The sequence below is a fragment of the Drosophila navojoa genome, chromosome 5, assembly GCF_054131105.1.
Source record: "Drosophila navojoa isolate 15081-1374.11 chromosome 5, UAZ_NAV_1.0, whole genome shotgun sequence".
Classification (NCBI taxonomy): domain Eukaryota; kingdom Metazoa; phylum Arthropoda; class Insecta; order Diptera; family Drosophilidae; genus Drosophila; species Drosophila navojoa.
In genome coordinates, this window is record NC_142893.1 from 4,282,990 (window position 1) to 4,302,625 (window position 19,636).

Genomic DNA, 19,636 nt, shown 5'->3' on the forward strand with positions numbered 1-19,636 from the left:
TATGGGCTATGTCCCGTAGCTTAGCATTAAATAGAGGGCAGAGGCCAAATGCTTTGGCCAATTATGACGCACATAACAAATTTATTATTAATAGATGGGCCCCCAAAGTCGATTAGATCAATTAGCAATTATGCCATGCAGAGAGAGAGTACAACTGTATGTGTGTGTGTGTGTGTGTATTGTCAGCTGTGGCAATTTCAATTAATTAAAATACATGCAAATCTGAACATGGTGTCTGCGGTGTGGTTAATGGACACCAGCTAATTACAATTAGCTGTTGATCAAATAGAGAAAGAAAATAGAAAGTTTTTCACGCACAAAAATACATTATAGTCCTATCTAAATATACTCCACCATCAGCGTGCCGATTGTCACAGTTATTACAAAAATATGGTTATTGGAAGTTATGCGGGTAGCTATAACGGCATACTTAGGCGTACAGTTTTTGACAGCGGGCGGCAAACGGACGCCAATTGACAGCCAGGCAGGAGCACGAGCACGAGCAGGAGCAGTAGAAGGAGTAACGGTAATGTGAGGCAATAGAAGGGTGTCGAACATGCCAGCATGCCACTCGAACGGAAAAGGAAACAGTCGTCGAGATTTCCTTGAACAGGCAGGCAGAAAGACAGTCAGGCAGGCGGGCAGAGGGAGGCCCAAGGCAAAGGCAACAACAGCCACCACTACTACAACAACAACAACAGCAACGACAACTGTGTTAAGGAATTCAATTAGGCAGATGAGATGGTCGGGCACGATGAGCAGATAAAAGTGTTGCCAGCTCAGTGCAAAAATAAAAAAAAAAAGCCAAAGTCAAAGACATTTCTGACACTTCACATATGAGAAGGGCCATAAAGTGTCTTCGAATTGGGGCTAAGCTGACTTGCAATTGGTCACACACACCCACACACACTTGCACACTCACGTTCACTCACTCACACACGTACTTAACGGATGGCCTGCTGATGCTGCTGATCCTTTTTGGTGATGGCATTCCTAAGTTGCTCTTGCCGTCGAGCTTGATGGCTTAATGGCAAAATCTCAATACGTCTTTGCACTTTGCACTTTGCACTCACACACATGCGCGCACTCATGCACGCACACAGACACATTCACAGTTGGTCGTAAGCATTTTGATTGGCATAACCAGCAAAAGTTAGAATGCGGTCGAAAAGTTACCACAGCCGGGAAACACTGACTAAGAGGGTGAGACACATATAGATAGAGAGAGAGAGAGAGAGAGAGAGAGAGAGAGAGAGACAGACATAGACCGATGAGGTTGATGAGGCTGACAAAATCAAGGCTGAAACTATTGCACAGTGGTTCAATTTGTAGAGCTTGCTTAAATGATAAATTATAAAATAAATATATATTTATATATACAATATAGGTTTTATCTAAACACTTAAAATGTTTTGTTTGCTGACTACACTCATTTAAAAGACAATATATATTGCTTATTGTTAAGTAGCATAAATAACATAAACCTAACTGAAAGCTGTTATGTTAATCAACAGACATCTGTATGCAGTTTAGCTCAGGATAACAGACCCAATTGTTCGTTCACATAAAAAAACAACACTGCGATGTTATGTAACAGAGCTACATAAACTATACATAAATAAAAGGAATAACAGATCGTATAAGCTATAACAGCACAGCATACATAACAGAGCTCATTGGCAAACTCTGTTACATTAATTAAACTAAAAGCATTTAACATTCAAGCGTTTTGCATAAAATGTTAAACTCATCTACTCTATCTGTTAAGTGAATTTGTCAGCTGGCAGCAAATGGCCAGGCGCAATGTTATTTAACAGAAGCAAACTTGCGCCTAAATTAAAACAAAAGCTGTTGTTAAGCTGTTGGCAGTTGCTGCATTGCCGAGCCACTTGAAAACTTGTTGTTGAACTTCACTCTTCACGTTCGAGCGGCTAATTTATGCCACTTAAATTGCAAATGTTGCCCATGGTGCACTAACCAAAGTCAAAGTTAGACTTAGCTTGTAAAAGCATTCATCATTCATGGTCTGAATTGCAAGCAATTTTCCCATTATCCCTCGCTCTCCCTCTGTAAATCTCTCCCAGTCATACTTTTTTGTTTGTGCAGCAAATTTAGTTGTACATAGACACACTCACACACACGCAGTATTTCTTACGTGGGTATGTGTGTGTGTGTGTGTGTTGAAGTGCAGTAGATTATACAGTTAGTTGAGTGTCTGCCGTCAACGCGGCGCTGAAGTCAACTGAACCGTTTTAATTGCTGCATAAATATTTGTTTAAAATTAGCTCATTGTGCGCTGCTTTACAAAAGGGGGGCGTGGCATGCCAATGTGTGTATGTGTGTCTCCCTCTCTCTCTTACTCGCTCGCTTTTGCGAGTGTCGTTGTGAGGCAGTCAATTATATAATTTATTTATCTATAATTAGTAAGCAGTCGCTCGCTGACTTTGCAAGCAGCAACCTCTCTCTCTCTCTCTCTACCTCTCTCTTTCTGTATCTGCTGCTGCTGTTGCGGCTGTTTCTATTGCTGCTTATTGAATTGCAGCTTGCCTTTAAGCCGCTTTTGTCTGGCTTTTGTAGCCACATCTCTGGCTCGCCCTTCTTCTAGCCCTTGCTGTCTCTTTCTCTCCCTCTTTCAATGCTGAAGCTCATTTATTTATGGCCATACTTGAGCACAAACTCTGCGGCCTGGTTATCGCAATGCCGTTTACCGCACTCAATACACATTGCAATGCAACTACCTAGCCAGCCACGCCCACTCTCACAGAGACCTGTTATCTTTTAGCTTGGCCCTTAAATCAGCTGTGAGCCGCAGCAATTTGGGCCTGCCATCTGCCACCTGCCGCACAGCTCTTGGGGCCTCAGCCCACATTACTTAGGGCTCTGCAAAAATTAATTTCAGCTTAGTTTGCACACACACACACACAGGCATACTCACTCGCTCATAGTCAATCTAGTTTGCCTAAAAGCCCAACCACATGCCCTGTTTGCAACTACAACAACAGCAACAACTACAACAACAACTCCATCCGTTTCGCCTTGTATAACCGCAACGAGTTTTGAAATTTTGCAAATTCATCGAGCTGAACAAGTTTGTCTCTGTCGAAAATTTGTGAATTTTTTCCATTAGTTAATTGTGTTATGCATAAATCAAGCAACAAAAACAAAGAATTTATAATCGAACCGTCGTTAATTGTTTTACCTCTTCAACTATAGCAACATTACATAAATTTAAAGCTTTGGGGCTTTAAATTCCATTTACATATTCATCTCTATTCAATTAAGCTTATGCTAAGCGTAAGCTGGAGAGAGCATTCTTATGCTGGCCCCGCAAAGTATGCTACGAAAATTCTGAGAACTGAAATTGACAATTGATATTGCAGGTGTAAGAATAAGGAATGGAAGATGGGGCACATAATTTCAACATAAGACTGTCGCTAAGTGTGGTATAAGAATTCGGATGAAAATGGAATCGATTTACATACATACATATTGACTTAATGTAATGCAAAAACAGAAAGCTAAGTGTGAAAAGTTTTTTTTTTTTTGTAATAAATATATCATGTGAGCCTCATATGAACAGATTAATCAGCAGAAGAGAAGCCATATTAAAGGAGAAATTTTAAACAACTGTTTTAAGACAAAGTGAGTGAGTAGACAAAAAGGAGAAAGGGAATGTAGGCGAAAAGGACAGAAAGAGAGAGAGAGAGAGAGAGAGAGAGAGAGAGAGAGAGAGAGCAACGAGAAACGTAGAGAAGGAGAAAGATAGAGAAAGGACAGTGTTTTTCTACAATGGGGAATATGAAAGATGGTAACAAAGCAGAGGCTCGCAATTATGATATTTTTTATATGTTTTGAGGATTCATATTGGGGTTATCATATCAAAATAAATGGTCTTCGAAATAATACAAAAGTCGGGATATAGTTAGTTGTGTCAAATAATGCAGTAATCTCAAAAAAAAATACTGAAAATACTAAATGTTTTTCATAACATCTACAGCTGTAAAGAGAGACTTGAAAAAGTTGGCACAAGTCGAAACACACACAAGTTCCTGCAAGATCCTGCGCTTTCTATGCATAGCATATTAATATGCATTGCATAGTTTACAAAAGCGCTTTGCCCCCAAGAACTCTGCAGAGCTAGCTGCAAGTTCTTAGTCTTAACGGAATTCAATTGCGCAACGCTTGCAATGCCATTTCATTAAGCCCAAAACACACACACACACATACACACAGTCAACATGGAAAGTGCGTTAATGTAATGAAGTTTTTGAGTCAAATAATTTGGTACATTTGCTGAATAGTGTTGCCATGGCATTGCAGGGTTGTCGCCTGCTGTGTGTATGTGTGTGTGTGTGTGTGTGTGTGTGTGTGTGTGTGTGTGTGTGTGTGTCATCGTTTAGCTGCTGTTTGCATAGCTCTTGCTCAGCACGCGATTAAGTTGAAAATTTACACAGACGACGACGCGGCGATTGTTGTAAGCACTAGAGTGGGGCGAGAGTGGGGCCAGAGTGGGGCCAGAGTGCGCGTTAATGCTGAAATTTGCACTTTTTCCCCCCAACAACAACAACAACACACACACAAACACACAGGGAGAGAGAGAAAGAGTGAGTGAAATGATGGAGGTGTGGTAAAACTACAGTTGAATTGTGGGCGTGGCCAAGGGGGCCTTGTTGACGCCAGACACGAGCAGCATAAGTAAACAAGTTTAGTATAATCAACGTTGCAGATATAAAGAGAAAAAAAACATGAACCAGAAGACGAAGAACACGAAGAAGTGTTGCATGCATATCCGCTTACATGACACAAAGCATACAGCAACAACACACACACACACACACACACACACAATGTGTATATGTTTTTATTAGTATGCTGTTGCTGTTGCTGCATTTGGGGGGCTACTTGAGCGTTTGTATAGGAATGTTGAGCTCACAGCGTCCATAAAACCATATTACCTCTGATTTAAGCTAACACAAACACAAACACAAACAAACACACACACTCACACATACAGTACACGTGTGTCTGCTCATCAACGTTGCAGTCATATGGCGTATGCTCAGGTATGAGCCGCCTGGCGCCTTTGTGCCGCAGCAGCTCATTGAATGTTTTCTTATACTCTTAAGCGCAGAGAGTACTTCAAGTTTATAACACAATGTGGCGGGCAGCATAAACAGTTTATGTAACGATTGCGATCTCTCTGTTGTAGTGCACTTCAGTTCAACTAAATGACTTTTCGATATAGCCTGAGTGTATCGAGTGAAGCAGATATACTTCAGCACATCTCAATGTTAGTGCTATTCAATTTATTTTAATATATATATTCTCTTCTAGTAGCTCTCTTATTTGAGTCACTGAACAAGGACAGTGGAGGGTGGGAGGATTTTCAATTTAATATGTGCATAGTTCTGTAAGCTCTTATTTATAAAAAGTTTATATATTATCTATATCTATGTATTATATTAAAATACAATCGAAATCGAGGCTTGATAATTTCTATCGCCTTAAAAAACATTTGCTCTCCATAATTTGAATTTCTGTGTAAATAATAAAATAAAATAAAAACTTATTCCCTTGCCATTTCGAATTATCAAGATTCTACTTTAATTAAAAAAATTATAAATTCATTAAAATATATTTTTATTTATAAAGAAGTTTTTAATATTTAGTAAAAAAAGTCGAACTTTTTTTTTTAATTTTTTCATTGGCAAAAATAAATATAAATAATATAAAATATATTTCCAGTAAAGAAATAAATTATTAATATATAACAAATGTAAATAATATAAAATATATTTCCAGTAAATAAATAAATTATTAATATATTATATATCTAGGAGTATAGGAGAGAATGTAAATAATATAAAATATATTTCCAGTAAATAAATAAATTATTAATATACTATATATCTATATAAACATGCATATTTTTATTTATTTCTTTATTAAATTATATATGTATTAAACAAACATTTATTATATTTGATCAATGATTAAGCAATAGTTATTGACTATAAATAACAGTTCGATCTGCATCAGGTACGCATAGAGAGATATATGTATATAGAGAAACATCACAGCTCTAGCTCAACAGCTCTCAGCTATAGAAGCTCAATTCAATTCAAACTTATTCAATATTTGCCACATCTTTAGGGTATTTCATTTGCAGCACACACACACACTCACACACGCACACAGAGGTAGAGATAACTCTTTGCTGCTTGTTACATATTAATTTTTTATTGAATGATGCTGTTTTACTCACTCTATGGCTCTATTGCTGGCTCTGTCGGTCGCGCTGTCGGCTGCTGCGGCTGCTGCTGCTGCTGCAGAGCGCTGTGGGGCAACTTTATTCAATTTCTGCGTTGCTCATGTGGAAACACGTTTACAGTAGAGTAGGTGTATATGTAGGTGTGTGTGTGTGTGTGTGTGTGTGTGGGCTAACTGACAAGCGCCGCCGTGTAAAATGGCCAACAAATTGCATGTACTTAGAAAGGCCACAAGCAGCAGCAGCAGCAGACAACAACAACAACAACAACAACAGCAACAAATGGGCAACATCAAGTAAAACATTTTGGTAGTTGTTTAAAACCCGACGAGGCGAGACAACCGCAGACAGCCACGCTCACACACACACCAGCACACACACACACACACACATCGGCATCACCTATAAAGGTGTGTGTTTGTCTTTTTATAGTCGAGGCGGCAACAGGCACATAAAATCCAACACGACAAAGGCTACAAAAGGACACGCAGCATGAAAATAAACAAAGCCACAAAACGACAAACGATTTGAAACATGTTTCTTTTGTTGTTGTTGTACCTGTTGTTGTTGTTGTTGTTGTTGTTGTTGCTCACTGTGCTCTTCTGTATTTGGCGCTCAACGTGGGTCGCTGTCAAAAACTGCTCAAACTGCGGCAGCTGCCTACAACCAAAGCCCAGCCCAAACAATTTTTTATTTCACTCGGTTTTTTTTTTTTTTTTTTGCATAAAATATCAATTTCATATGCAAACGCCGGATATGAGCAAAAGTTTACAAAATTTTGTTAACTAAAGAAAAAACGTGAAACTTAATGAAATTGAAATCTTTGGCAATGCTGATTACAGCAAATACAGCCAACTACCACGCCCCATGCCACTCGCCCTTGGGGCAAGTTTATATAAATTGTTTAATAAGTTTTGTATTTGTGGCCCAAACAGGACATTCGTCTCGGGCCAGGACATGCGTCATGTTTTATTACTTCGCCTGAGCCCAAAGCGCGCTCTGATTAATGTGGTTCTGGCTCTTCCACTGCGTTGGTGGTTGAGATTGAGGCTGTGGTGGTTGTGGTGATGGAGCGGCTGGTGCTCCTGCCGCCGCCTGGGGCACAATTTTGCCCGCCCACACACAACCATATACAAAATATATATACACAAATCTGTTCACTCTTATCTAGAGCCAGGACCTGGGCCTGGCTCATGCAAATTATGGCTAAAAAATAAGAATAATTGAAGGCATTTAAGTTGACATTAAGCCGGCGCCCGTAAACCAAAATGACAAAAAGGTTGCAAGACAAAGAAAATGATTTTGTGCCTTGGCCATCGATTGTAAACGCATTAGCCCCAAAGGGGACAGAGATTGGGTCGAGTTTTGGGGTTTTGCTCTACTTGTTGATTTCACTTTGTCTGGCCATGCAAATTGAATTATGCACGCGAAATAAATGGCGACAGCCGTGGCCGATGAAATGCGCTTGGGGAGCTAAGTCTTTGACACGCACACACACACACACACACACACATATACACTTACATAAATGGCACACTCGCACACTCAATACGTACAGCTTGACCTCGATCGCAGGACACGCTTAATTGCCAACTAATAGGTTTTTCGTGTTCTGCAAAATTATCGCAAATACAAAAACCTTTTGGGGCTATAGAAAAGCAGAGACAGAGAGATGAGCGTTAGTGATGGACTACAAGATACTCTATGAGATATGTCTAAGAAGAAGGAAGAAGATTTGAGTTGATAGTTTTAGACAGATTTTCTCAAGTTTTGATATACATTTAAATTGACAGCTAGTGATAGATTCTTAGTTACCCTATATAAGCTGCATATCAAATACAGTTTCATTTAGATATCTGTATTTCCTAAACAATCATTTGTGAGCAAATCAAAGAGTTCAACAAACAGATGTAATAGACTAATAGATACCATTAGTTCTCTATAAAAACCAAAGATTTTTATGGTAATTTTTACACTTATTTGAGCTAGCAAAAGTGATAATCCAACAGATAGTATAGGACTTATAGATACTCCATATAGCCAAGTCTTAACAGCCAGTAAATTAATCAAGCATGAGCTCCTAAAGGAGCTATTCATAAGTCCACTTAGTAATGCCAGTAAAAGTATTAGAATGGCCTAGTAAGAGGTATTTAAGAGTATTTATTTAGTATTTAAGAGTTATTCTAGACTTGACTACAGAGCTCTTTCAATTGCAAATAACTACAACATCTATCACACTCACTTCCCACCTTAATCTACACTACCTTCAACTGCAATTTACAGGGTATTCTCCACTGACAGCTTCTGTAAAAGTCTAAAATTGAGCTGCTTATCGCTTATCGGCTGCAGCTGCAACGGCAGCAACTGCAGAAGCAGCAGCAACAGCAGCAGCAGCAACTGTTGCCGTTGGCATTCGCAGCCCAATGCCAATGACTGCCTATATCTGTGTCAAGGATATATACATTTACATACATATATATGTATATATGGGGGAGGCAGCATCTCTCTAGCATGGCTGGAATGTGGCAAATAAAACAACTAGCCTGCAAATGATGGCCAACAGTAAAGTTTTCGCTTCGTAATTGTTAATTAAAATAATACAAAATCTGCCCGCCAGCTGTGCTTACGCCCACACACAAACAGAATGAGAGACAGGGAGAGAGATGGAGTCAAGAGAGGAAATCAAATACTATTATGTTAAGGAAATTCCAATCAAATCGCACACTTGTGTATTATTGTAAGCATATCACGTTTTCCATTTAAGAGCAAGCCATAAATATTTCAAGCACAATTTAAGGGGCGTTAACATCTCGAATTGGTTAACCTAAAAACCGCCAACGCCCGCCCCACTGACACGCCTCCTTTGAGTTAAGTCTGACCCGTGCATAAGTTTTGCCTGAACTCCGAACGTAGAAATTGTATTCTGAATTTCTTCTGAATTTACCTACAAACTCTTTCCCTGCTCTGACAGCCAGTGTCAAAAATTTAACAGCAATATCTGGGAAATGAGTTTTCTGCACAAGCAAGTCAAATAAATCTGTCGCCCTTTAACGAGTTGCCTCTGAAATGCCAATTTTCATTCACAGCAGCTCAAAGCTGGCAAATATTGAAAATATTCTCATGTTTATGGTTGAAGGCGAGCGAAAAAAGTCTTTGAAGACTGCGAGAGTTGTCTTTATTATAAGAGATACTAAAATGTAGAGGAAAAATTGTCAATTATTATCATTATAATATTTTTAGCTGCCCTTCTTTACATGTAATAATCCTTTCTCACAAAGTCTCCCCCATTTAAGTATAGTCTAGCTGAAGAGAGCTTTACATAGCTCTAGCTCAAACTCCAGTAAATTGGGTTATTAACTGTAATTTTCGCTCCCTACACATGAGGACTTCTGTTTGACATTCAAAAGGCTTAATTATGCAATTCTGTAATATATACATATATTCTTTTTTTTAAAGTATTGTCAATCCCTTATCAATATTGCAAGGCCTCAAAAAAGTTCAAACTTTCTATAACTTTGATTGCTAAAAACTTCACAATCTTTAATCTGCATTTGGCATGTGTTTCTCTCTCACTTTCCCTCTCTCTCTCTCTCTCACCCCTGCCCACTCTAATCTCTTTTCTAATAATCTCTTTAAAGTTCATCTTATCTTTTGAGTTGTCTCCTTCTGTCTTATTCTGCGGCTCTGTCTGCTTATAAGTTCTATCCCTCTGCCTTTGTTTGTCTTTTGAAAATTGTCTTCCAGCTCCCTGGCGCAGCTCAGTAATTGATTTCTCCGCAATATTAACTTTTGCTACAATTCATTAATAAATCATAAGAATTTAATTGAATTAACTAAAACTTTTAAGCCGAACATGCTTAAATGACTACAGTCCTCGTCCTCAAAATAGCCTTCTCGAATGCGAATACCCTTTCATGATTCATTTCACATTCATTTATATTCAACAATCGATTCGATTTTGAGCTTTACATAAACGTACTTCATTCATTTATTGTATATGGTTAACAGAACCTAAATCAATTCCCATTTAAAAATAATTGTATTGTTCATTAACCTCTTTCATTTAGCAAACACGAATTGAATATTAATTTTGTAAAATTAGTAAATTTGCACGAACATAAAATAAGTATGCCGAAAGTACAAAAGGAGAAATGCAAACATCAACTGCTGCATTAAGTTTAACAATTATTCTGCGCCGTTAACATAGCCAGTCACTGTTATGTAAGCGGGTAGCATAGCTGCATCTGTTAAGCTGCCATGTTAAGGCACACGACGCTTAACATGAGCTGAACAGATTATCAGTGAATTGAAAAGAGTTAATATTGACCTAAAATGCCAGGTAAATAAATAAAAAAAAAATTAATAAATGAACAAAAACAAATATAGAGTAGAGAACATAAAATACGCATTAGTTAAACATCCCAACGATTGCAATTGAGCCACACTCAAATGGCTTCTATAAATTCATTTTTACTGCCAGTAAAGGCAGCAAAAAAAAACCGCTATATACATTTATTACCTTTAACTAACAAGGCTAAGACCTAATTGCCAGCCACGTTTTAGTTGGGTTCAGTCAAATTAAGCACTAATTTGCTCAAATTGCATACAGTTTATGCCAAAACACAGTTTTGTGCTTAAGATACCCTGTAGCTGTAGGGAGGGCGCATGCAGGTCTCTTAATTAAGCTAACGAAATTTATGTGAAAGATATTTGACAGGGATTTTTGTAGTTGTTGTCGGGAAGATGTTCTTAATAAAACTAAAAGTTTACTGGCAAATTTAGCAACCTTCTTAAGTTGTCATTTAGTATTTGTACAGGGTATTAAATTGATTAATTAATTCGGTTTCTCAGGTACTAAAAACTAAAGCCAAAGTCAGTCTATTTTTGTCTCTCACATATTTCCCACATACTTTTTGGTATTTCTCTCTCTTTCTCTCTTTCATCTCAAGAATTTTTCCCAATCATTGCATATTTGCTTTAGGTATTTACTATGTACTTCTTCTTTATATTTTAATTTCCTTTGATTATAGGGGAAGATAAAAGCGATTGCCTCAAGCTAGTTGTCACCAGCCTTATAGAGTCTTTGCTGATTGTACTTTTCTCTTACAATTTCCCCTACTTATTTTTGTAAAATATTTACTCCAGAAACTAAAGCAACTACCTGAGGCCAGCTTCCTCCCTATGAGTTTGTGTGCCTTTACAGGGTATTTATTAGTTAGTCTTATCGCTTGCCATTACCCATAGTTATGCGGGAAGCTAGTTACTGTCTCGTTTATTCTGCTTATGGCGCACGCTGCAACAAATTTTTTGTTTGTTTTTTTTTTTCGGGTTTGGGTGGCAGTTGCAAAAAATTGAAATTCATGGGGTCTGCCCGTAAAATAGGCAAACGTGCTCATGCATGCGTTGCTCTCAGAGGCAGCGCAGCGGAATTTGTAAGCTAAAAGTATGCAACAAGAGTAGCAGCAGCAACACAAGCAACAACAACAACAACAACAACAAGGACAATAACAAGGACTACAAATAAGACAGCAAACAGGTAAGAGCTATGTGCGCTTTAGCCATTAGCCTGCGGCTCCAGCTGGCTTGGTTCGGCTCGGTTGGGCTTGGCTGGGCTGGCTCTGGCTGTGGCTCTGGCTCTGGCTTTGGCTTATGGATGATGGTCGCGTGGACGATGGCAGCAGGTGAGCTACCCATATCTTCGTTTATGGCATGCGGCCGGAATTCGCCCTGCGTCAGTTTTGTGGAATTTTACGTGTTGCGGAATTTTTAGTAACCAACTCTCTGTCGAGATTTTAGACACTCGAAGCGAGCGCGCCATCAAACAGTAGAAAGAGAAACATGCAATGTCAAACAAAGTCCAACTCTAGCCGTTGACAGCCTGAATCTCTGTGTGTGTGTGTGTGTGTATATGTGTGTGTATGCTGGAATTTTATTATTAAATTGCAAACATTTGTATATATGTATGCATTGAATTTCTGTTGAAGTCCGTCGAACAGTCATTTGCTCTGGATAACAATGGATTACATAATGGCATAACAAGCAGCTTTTTTCCACGGCATTTGGCTGGCAATGAATTATGTAGTCGCATAGCAGGCAGCTTTTGTCATTTGTTTTAGTTGATTTACGCTTGAGCTTGGGCTTAGGCCGTCTCGACACAGGTGCAAGCAGAAAATAAATAGCTGTTGATTAATATTGGTTGACCACGCCCCATTACACAAGCAAATATTTGAGCGTTTACAGTCAGCAGAAAATGTTGCAAATGCTGCGACCAAAGATAAAAGCTGAAAATATTCATATGGCTGTATGTGTGTGTGTGTGTCTGTGTTTGTGCTAAAAAATTGAATAAAAAATGTAAACCGCAGAAAACAGGAGCAACAGGAATAGAAGCAACAGATTTTTTCATTGCGGTTCGCTGAGCACATAATAATTCCATCAACAGCAATAAAAACAACAACAACAGCAGCAACAGTAACAGTAAAAGCAACAACAACAAATGACGCTAGCACAGCGTTTAGCACAGAGAGCAAGAGATAACGGTAGCAGCAGTAGTGGCAACAGTAGCATTGGCAGCGACGTTAGCGTCAACGTTAGCGTCAGCGCCAACTTCAACGCTAACGGCACTTTTCCATATCTACAGCTGCATTGTGTGTGCTTTTGGTCAGCAGTTTACCGTGGGCAAAATACACGCATAAATGAACGAAAACGAAACAAAAAATGGGGCACAAAAGTTTCACAAATCCAGCAAATTGAAAATGTGAAACAAAAGAGAAGTATGCCGGAAGTACAAAAGGAGAAATGCAAACATCAACTGCTGCATTAAGTTTAACAATTATTCTGCGCCGTTAACATAGACAGTCACTGTTATGTAAGCGGGTAGCATAGCTGCATAGCTGTTAAGCTGCCATGTTAAGGCACACGACTCTTGGCATGAGCTGAACAGATTATCAGTGAATTGAAAAAGTTAATATTGACCTAAAATGCCAGGTAAATAAATACAACAAAAATTAATAAATGAACAAAAACAAATATATAGTAGAGTAATGTAAAATAAATAAGCAATTACAAAAAAATCTATAATATAAATAAATAAAAATCTCCTTACGCTTAGAATACAAATTGTTAACTCTATAAATACTTAAATGTAAATAGGTATAAATTGAATTCAAGCTGCTGAGTCTTAAAATAAAATATATATCATATACCAACAGTGAATAAATTGCCTGCCAACAGAAATATTCTTAGGTTTATTTAGGTTTATAGCAAATGATATTCTACGAGTAATACACTTTAGTCATACAAACAGAATCGCTTTAAAACTGTAACAGAAACTAATTTTTATGCTTGACAAAGCACATATATCAACCATTGTGCTATCACAGAGAAACTAAAGTGGACGACAGGGCGTATGAGTAATGGACGTTTGCCAACCAGCTAAGTGGCAAGGGCGCTGATGATGATGCCGTTGCCGTTGCCGTTGCTGCTGCTGCTGCCCTGAAGCGTTGCTACGCTTCGTTTAATTTTTGGGGGCAATACGTTGATAATTTTAATATATATAAATATAAATATAGACATACATATATTTCACTTTGTTATTTACAATTTTTTTTTTTTAATTTTGGTTTATTTAACTTGTTGCCATCAAGTTGGAAATTAAATAAATTACTTCGTCTCACTTGCCCGATTCACCTACGCATAAAAGTATGCTACGATTAATTTAATATCTACATGCCTTAATCTGCGTATGCGTGCGTGTGTGTGTGTGTGTGTATTTGCATGTAAACATTCATTTTTATATGTATGTGACGCGCGCCCGCTCAACTTTTAGACTGCGACGGCTGGGGGCGGTGGACGGGGGCGTGACTGAAACTTTTCTAATTAAAAATGTATGGCGGACAGAGTTAATGGGCATTTGGGGCGGCCTTAGATGTTATTTCCTCTTTACATTTACATTTGCTGTTTTTTTTTTTTCACATAGAAATTACATTAATTAATTTCGAAATAATTTCAATGCATAAATTATCATAAATAAATATTGCACAAAATTACAATAATACTTATATATGCTTAACATGGCATAGATCGAGCGCCTCAAGCTGACTAATTAACAGAGCTTTTCAATTTGTGGTCTTAATCAACTGGAAATTTTATAGCTGCCAGCCACTTGAGCTGAACAGGAGTGGAAATGACCACAACTTAAGCGCAGCGATTGAAACGATAAATCAAGTGCAGCTCAAAGTTGAATTGGCTGCACAAGTTTGCAATGAAAACAAAGAGCGATGGTTGGCCTAAGAGTGTGCGCCCTTAAGATATCCTGGAATAAAAGCTGAACAATCTAGAAGTAGCTACAGAGGTGTAGCCGAATAACAGATACTCGAAAGCCTTTGCTTGGGTATATTTAGAAAGTCAAGATCTGAATCAACAAACTTTTAAGCTGAAGCCATGTTTGTAATATATTTATTATATTCTTTTTCATATAGGAAAAGAAACAAATTGACTGCCTCTGATATATGTATAAATGTTCTATATATATAGTTTTCCCTGTTAAGTTTATGTACAATTTCCAGCTTTGGTCTGTTAAAAGATAATACTCAGTGAAAGATTTACAGCTCGACACACAAGGCTCTGACTACCTCTGCTTGACTTTTATGGCTTTATTTTTAAACTTGCCAACATCTTTCAACTACCTCTTACACAGATTTGTACAGAACCAATATACCCCCATCAATATGCTTCAAGTGAGTCTAGGGTTTCTTAACAAGTCTGCAAGTGAAATATCAATGGAAACGTTTGCCACTTGGATTTTTGCTCTAAAAAAAACTATAAAATACAGCAGCTGCTGAAACAACATTTAAGTATATTGGAGTTAGATTATATAGACACATAAAATAGGGCGTGGCTAAACATTTTTGAAGTTTTACTTAAACAAAAAATCTAGCGCATTTTTTGTGCATGAAAATATTCACGACTTGTAATATCTTCTGCAGCACAAAGCGCAACCTTTAATAATAATGGGACCCAAAGAATTTTTAGGAAAATATTCAGAGTTAAATTCTTGACTGGAAAAACTAAACTTACAGAGTTTCACAAGAAAATTCCTAACATAAACAGTTGAAACACACTTCAACGTCAACATAAACATAATAAATAAATCTTTTGTGGGCTGACTATACGTTATTTTCATTCCCGCAGCAACTGTGATTGACTGTTGAATCAGTTAAGGGAGCTTCAGCTCGAATGTCTGAGCAATCTTAGCATAATTGCAGCCACTTGGCAAACATCCAAATTGCGTTGTTTTCTCCCGTTTTCCAGCAAATCGTTTCCTTAATTGGCAACAGCTACTGATTTATGCTGAAGACATACTTATATATATATATATATATATATATATATATATATATATATATATATATATATTTATATATGTGAGCAGTCATATGTATATATGTATATATCTGGTTCAATCTATTTTAAATGTAAATTTGCTCAACGAACTGGCAACAGCTGAGCTGTGCTCAGAGAGCTGCCAACTAGAAAGTCCAGACCCTTTTCGGTTATACGACTTTCAGGGGAAAGCTATTTTCTATTGTCTGCCATGATATATGCATATAAGCACATATAAATTATAATGCCGCACACACATCTACTTATCTATGCGAATGTTAAATGCATGGCAAAAAAAGGGAACCCAACGTGCTGCTTTAAAAACTATTTCTGTGTTAAATATTCCCATCTTACTGGAAATAAGCTTAAAGCATTGAAATCTCTGTTGTCATATTTATGAATGCTTCGCCCATGGACAATGCAAAGTCTATTCATATTTGACTATTGAATATTTGATAGAAATGGAAATTCATTCAGCATTATGACACTTTTCCTACAGCGAAAAATCACAAGTGATTTTATATAAAGTGGAAATTTTTGTTGTATGGAATTTAAATATCTATATCACTCAACAATTCACATTTTAAAGAAGATATAGGCAAACGAATTTTCGCAAGCTGCGAGCAAATGCCAGCTTACTTGATGTATGGAAATGTTAAGTGAATTTAACATAGGTTGCCAAACTGTTACTTAACTTAACATTCACAAGTAGAGCTATGTCAAAGTCAATAACAGTGATAATCAGTTAAAAATAGCAGTTTAACATAAAGATTTGTACCTGAATCTTCTCAATTCAGCATAGAGCACACACACATTATTTATATTAAATAGACTATATGTACTCCTTCAATTATCAATTTTAGTCTTTTCAAGCTTGAACAAGTTTGAATGACAATTTTTTTCATTGACGCTTTGACCTAAATTTACATGAATTTCTGAGAACTAAAATAAAAACTTATCCAGCAAAATATGATTTATTGAATTTTCTGAGCAGATGCCCTGTACCTCCCTGCTTCCAACACTGCCTCAGTAAGTCTGCTTTATGAATTTTCTTATTCAAAAGATACTTTGACATCTCTATCAATTAAATCTAGCAAGAAAATCTTTCTGCTTGCATTTTGAATGCATTTGCATAAAGGCAGCTCAAGACTATTTATTATATTATATATTTTATATACATTCAAATAAGTCGGCACACTTTGCACGGCTTGTATTTCAATGAATTTGCATTCACTTTGAACAACATTTGCAATTTACTGTGAATAAACAATTGTTAATTGAATCGCACATCATTAACCAATTTGCACAGCTGAAATATCACAAATATTTGTCATTGAACATTTATATAATGGGCATGAATCATTTTGGTTATGCAGACATAATGAATTTTTAAATATGTTTATGGATTCAGTTTACATTTCTGTTATTTCCCTTTTATCTCCGATTATTATTTTTTTTACCTATTTGCCTATTTGCAAATATTCGCTGTATTTGGCTCGTAAGCTATGCATAATTAATTGTCAAGTATTTCAATTGGACGCTTTATCCGCTGCCCCACAGCCACGCCCCCCCTCTGGGCCTAACCATAACCAAAATGCAGAGCATACAGTCCATTATTGAACGAATGCCAAACAATTCGAAATGTGTGAAATGCGCGTTATTTGCTTTTCAAGTCTGCAAACAGACAGTAAATATATATTTAGCGCTTAGCTTACAATAGGCATACAATGGGCGAAATGCCAACAATTTGTGACAAAATGTGATACTGAGATAATTAGCAAATTTATTCGAAATTGACATTAAGTGGCGAAGTTCTTTCATTTGAATAGCCCAAATGAGAAAGGAATGCACGTACCTTAGTGCACTATGTTAATAGAATGAATGTTATATCAACAACTGTTAGAGTACAGTTAACAGGATTGTATGCTACTACATAGCAGCGTATGTACGCAGCAGTTAGAGATAGATAGATACCGAGAGAGAGAAAAAGAGTGAGAAGAAGTGTGTGAGAGAGAGACAGAGAGATAGAATCACCTCAAATTGAGAGAATTGCCAACTGTTGAAATATTTATGTCTAACTCTATTCTTACATAATTTCCAGGCTTATCAGCCTAATATAGTAGAAATATGCAGCCTATAATAATGAGGAAGAATACCATAATTAATATATAATTTATATATATATATAAATCGTATACCCAAAATCCCATTCAAGGCTACGATAAATCAGTCTTCACTCACACAACACAGAAGGCTGAGAAGTTCTATAAATAGACGGCTGTTAGGAACATTCTGTTATGTCTGTTCACTGTTAACAAAAACAGAACCTTTCGCTCAATCGTGATGTCTGTTAAAGATAACATTCTGCTAAGATATATTAATGCATAATGGATATCTATATATATCTTAATATTCAATTTTTACAACAGTTTATTAATTATTGTTCCCATGATGCATTCCCCACATATTTGCACACAGTTATAATTGCATATAAATATGTTTGTATATACATATAACTGTTTATTTGCATAGATAAGATCAACAGTGTTGTAAGCATCCAGCTTACAGCGTATATATGTATGTATATACATATATATTTTGCATATATTGATACAATAGATATTCGCATAATTTGCCACAGGAATCAAAGTCAGAGATATGAAACGCGCATAATTGAAGGCAAATAAAATTCGAGTCAATTTGCAACAGTTTGGCGGAACACAAATAATGCTAATGGCTAGATGATAGATAGTATAAAAGAATATAAAATCTCAGTTTTTTTTTATTACTTACTTATTGTTGTAGAGAGTGAAGAATATTGGTTAAATTCGAATTCAAATAGAATACAAAATGTACAAATTGCATTGCTATGTGTGTGCGAAGGAGAAAATTCATTGTTAAATGAAAGTAGAAATTGCGTCTAAAAATGGCAATGGACCGTAAAGCCTTTAACTTGCAGAAAAACAAAAAAAAAATCAAATAAAAAACGTACATATATATGTGAAAAATGATTTTGCATAGAAATTGTGTATGTGTATCTGCTGTGTGTGTGTGTAAGAATGAGCATGAAATGCTATTTATATTGTTCAATATTTAAGTCAAGAAATGTAAAAGAAGAAAAACAAAAAAGAAAATGTTTGTAAAAAAGTGACGTGACGCATGACTTGGTGCAAATTTTCTTGAGTGTGTTAAGAGTGTTGTGTGTGTGTGTGTGTATGACTGTGCGTGTGCGTGTATATATAGCATATATATGTATGTATATGTATATGTATATTTACTGTTGTACATTACAATTTTAGGTTCCATGCTGGATTTGTGCGTCTTCGTTGATTTCATTGGCTGCGCCTGGCAAACTCAATTCACGTTTCGTTTGTGTTTTTATTTTGTTTTATTAATTACTGTGTTATCGATTTCGATAACAATGCGATGTCGATGACGCCTTTTGATATGCTGCCCATTCAAGTTGCTGTTGTTTTTCTTTTCTCGAGCCGCTGTTGATATTTGATTACGAATTTAACGGCTGTTTTTTCGGCACTTCATTTCACAATTCAATATATTTTTAGCGTTATTTGTTTATTTCTGAATTTGTTGTTGCTTTTGGTATTTTTTTTCCCAGTTCAGACGAAACCGTTGAATTTATTTGATTTACTGCTTCTCTTTATTTTGCGTGTGTTTTTGTTCCTTTGATTTTTTTTTATGTTGTAATTAAGTTACAAAAATGTTTGATTTTTGGTGTTTTTTGTTACTTCATTTTTATTTTAAGTTCAATTGAATTGATTTTGTTTGTTTTTATTTTATATTATGTACTAATAAAATGCATGTAAGTCAGTCCGTCGTTTCACAAATTGTTTGCCGTTGAGCTGTGAATGTAATTTATATACATACACACACATTCATATATATAATAGATATGCCATATATATGTATATGTGTATATGAAACTGTTGGACAGGCACTCAGAACAAACCCCTCAGCAATTAGCAACAA

The 19,636-nt window shown here is 36.6% G+C and overlaps 4 protein-coding genes across 17 annotated transcripts in view; 1 reads left to right on the forward strand and 3 right to left on the reverse strand.

Moving 5' to 3' along the window:
* sigmar (Tumor necrosis factor alpha-induced protein 8-like protein sigmar) overlaps positions 1-5,704 on the reverse strand; it is a 73,383-nt gene extending 67,679 nt beyond the window's left edge. Inside the window, exon 1 of the mRNA XM_018105607.3 lies at positions 5,685-5,704. The gene's annotated coding sequence lies outside the window, so the exon portion shown is untranslated. The remainder of the gene's footprint in view (positions 1-5,684) is intronic.
* Positions 1-19,636, reverse strand: part of LOC108653967 (uncharacterized) — a 100,677-nt gene that overhangs the window by 42,703 nt on the left and 38,338 nt on the right. The window lies entirely within an intron of this gene.
* Positions 1-19,636, reverse strand: part of LOC108653982 (uncharacterized) — a 64,522-nt gene that overhangs the window by 42,703 nt on the left and 2,183 nt on the right. For 4 of the 7 annotated variants that reach the window (XM_089261834.1, XM_089261831.1, XM_089261835.1 and 1 more), the window contains exon 2: positions 18,941-19,509. The gene's annotated coding sequence lies outside the window, so the exon portion shown is untranslated. Of the gene's footprint in view, positions 1-18,442; positions 18,517-18,927; positions 19,510-19,636 lie in introns of all 7 variants that reach the window. The other 3 variants (XM_089261836.1, XM_089261832.1, XM_089261833.1) reach the window with 2 other exon arrangements.
* LOC108654236 (uncharacterized) overlaps positions 14,022-19,636 on the forward strand; it is a 125,383-nt gene continuing 119,768 nt past the window's right edge. The window contains exon 1 of the mRNA XM_018105389.3: positions 14,022-14,043. The gene's annotated coding sequence lies outside the window, so the exon portion shown is untranslated. The remainder of the gene's footprint in view (positions 14,044-19,636) is intronic.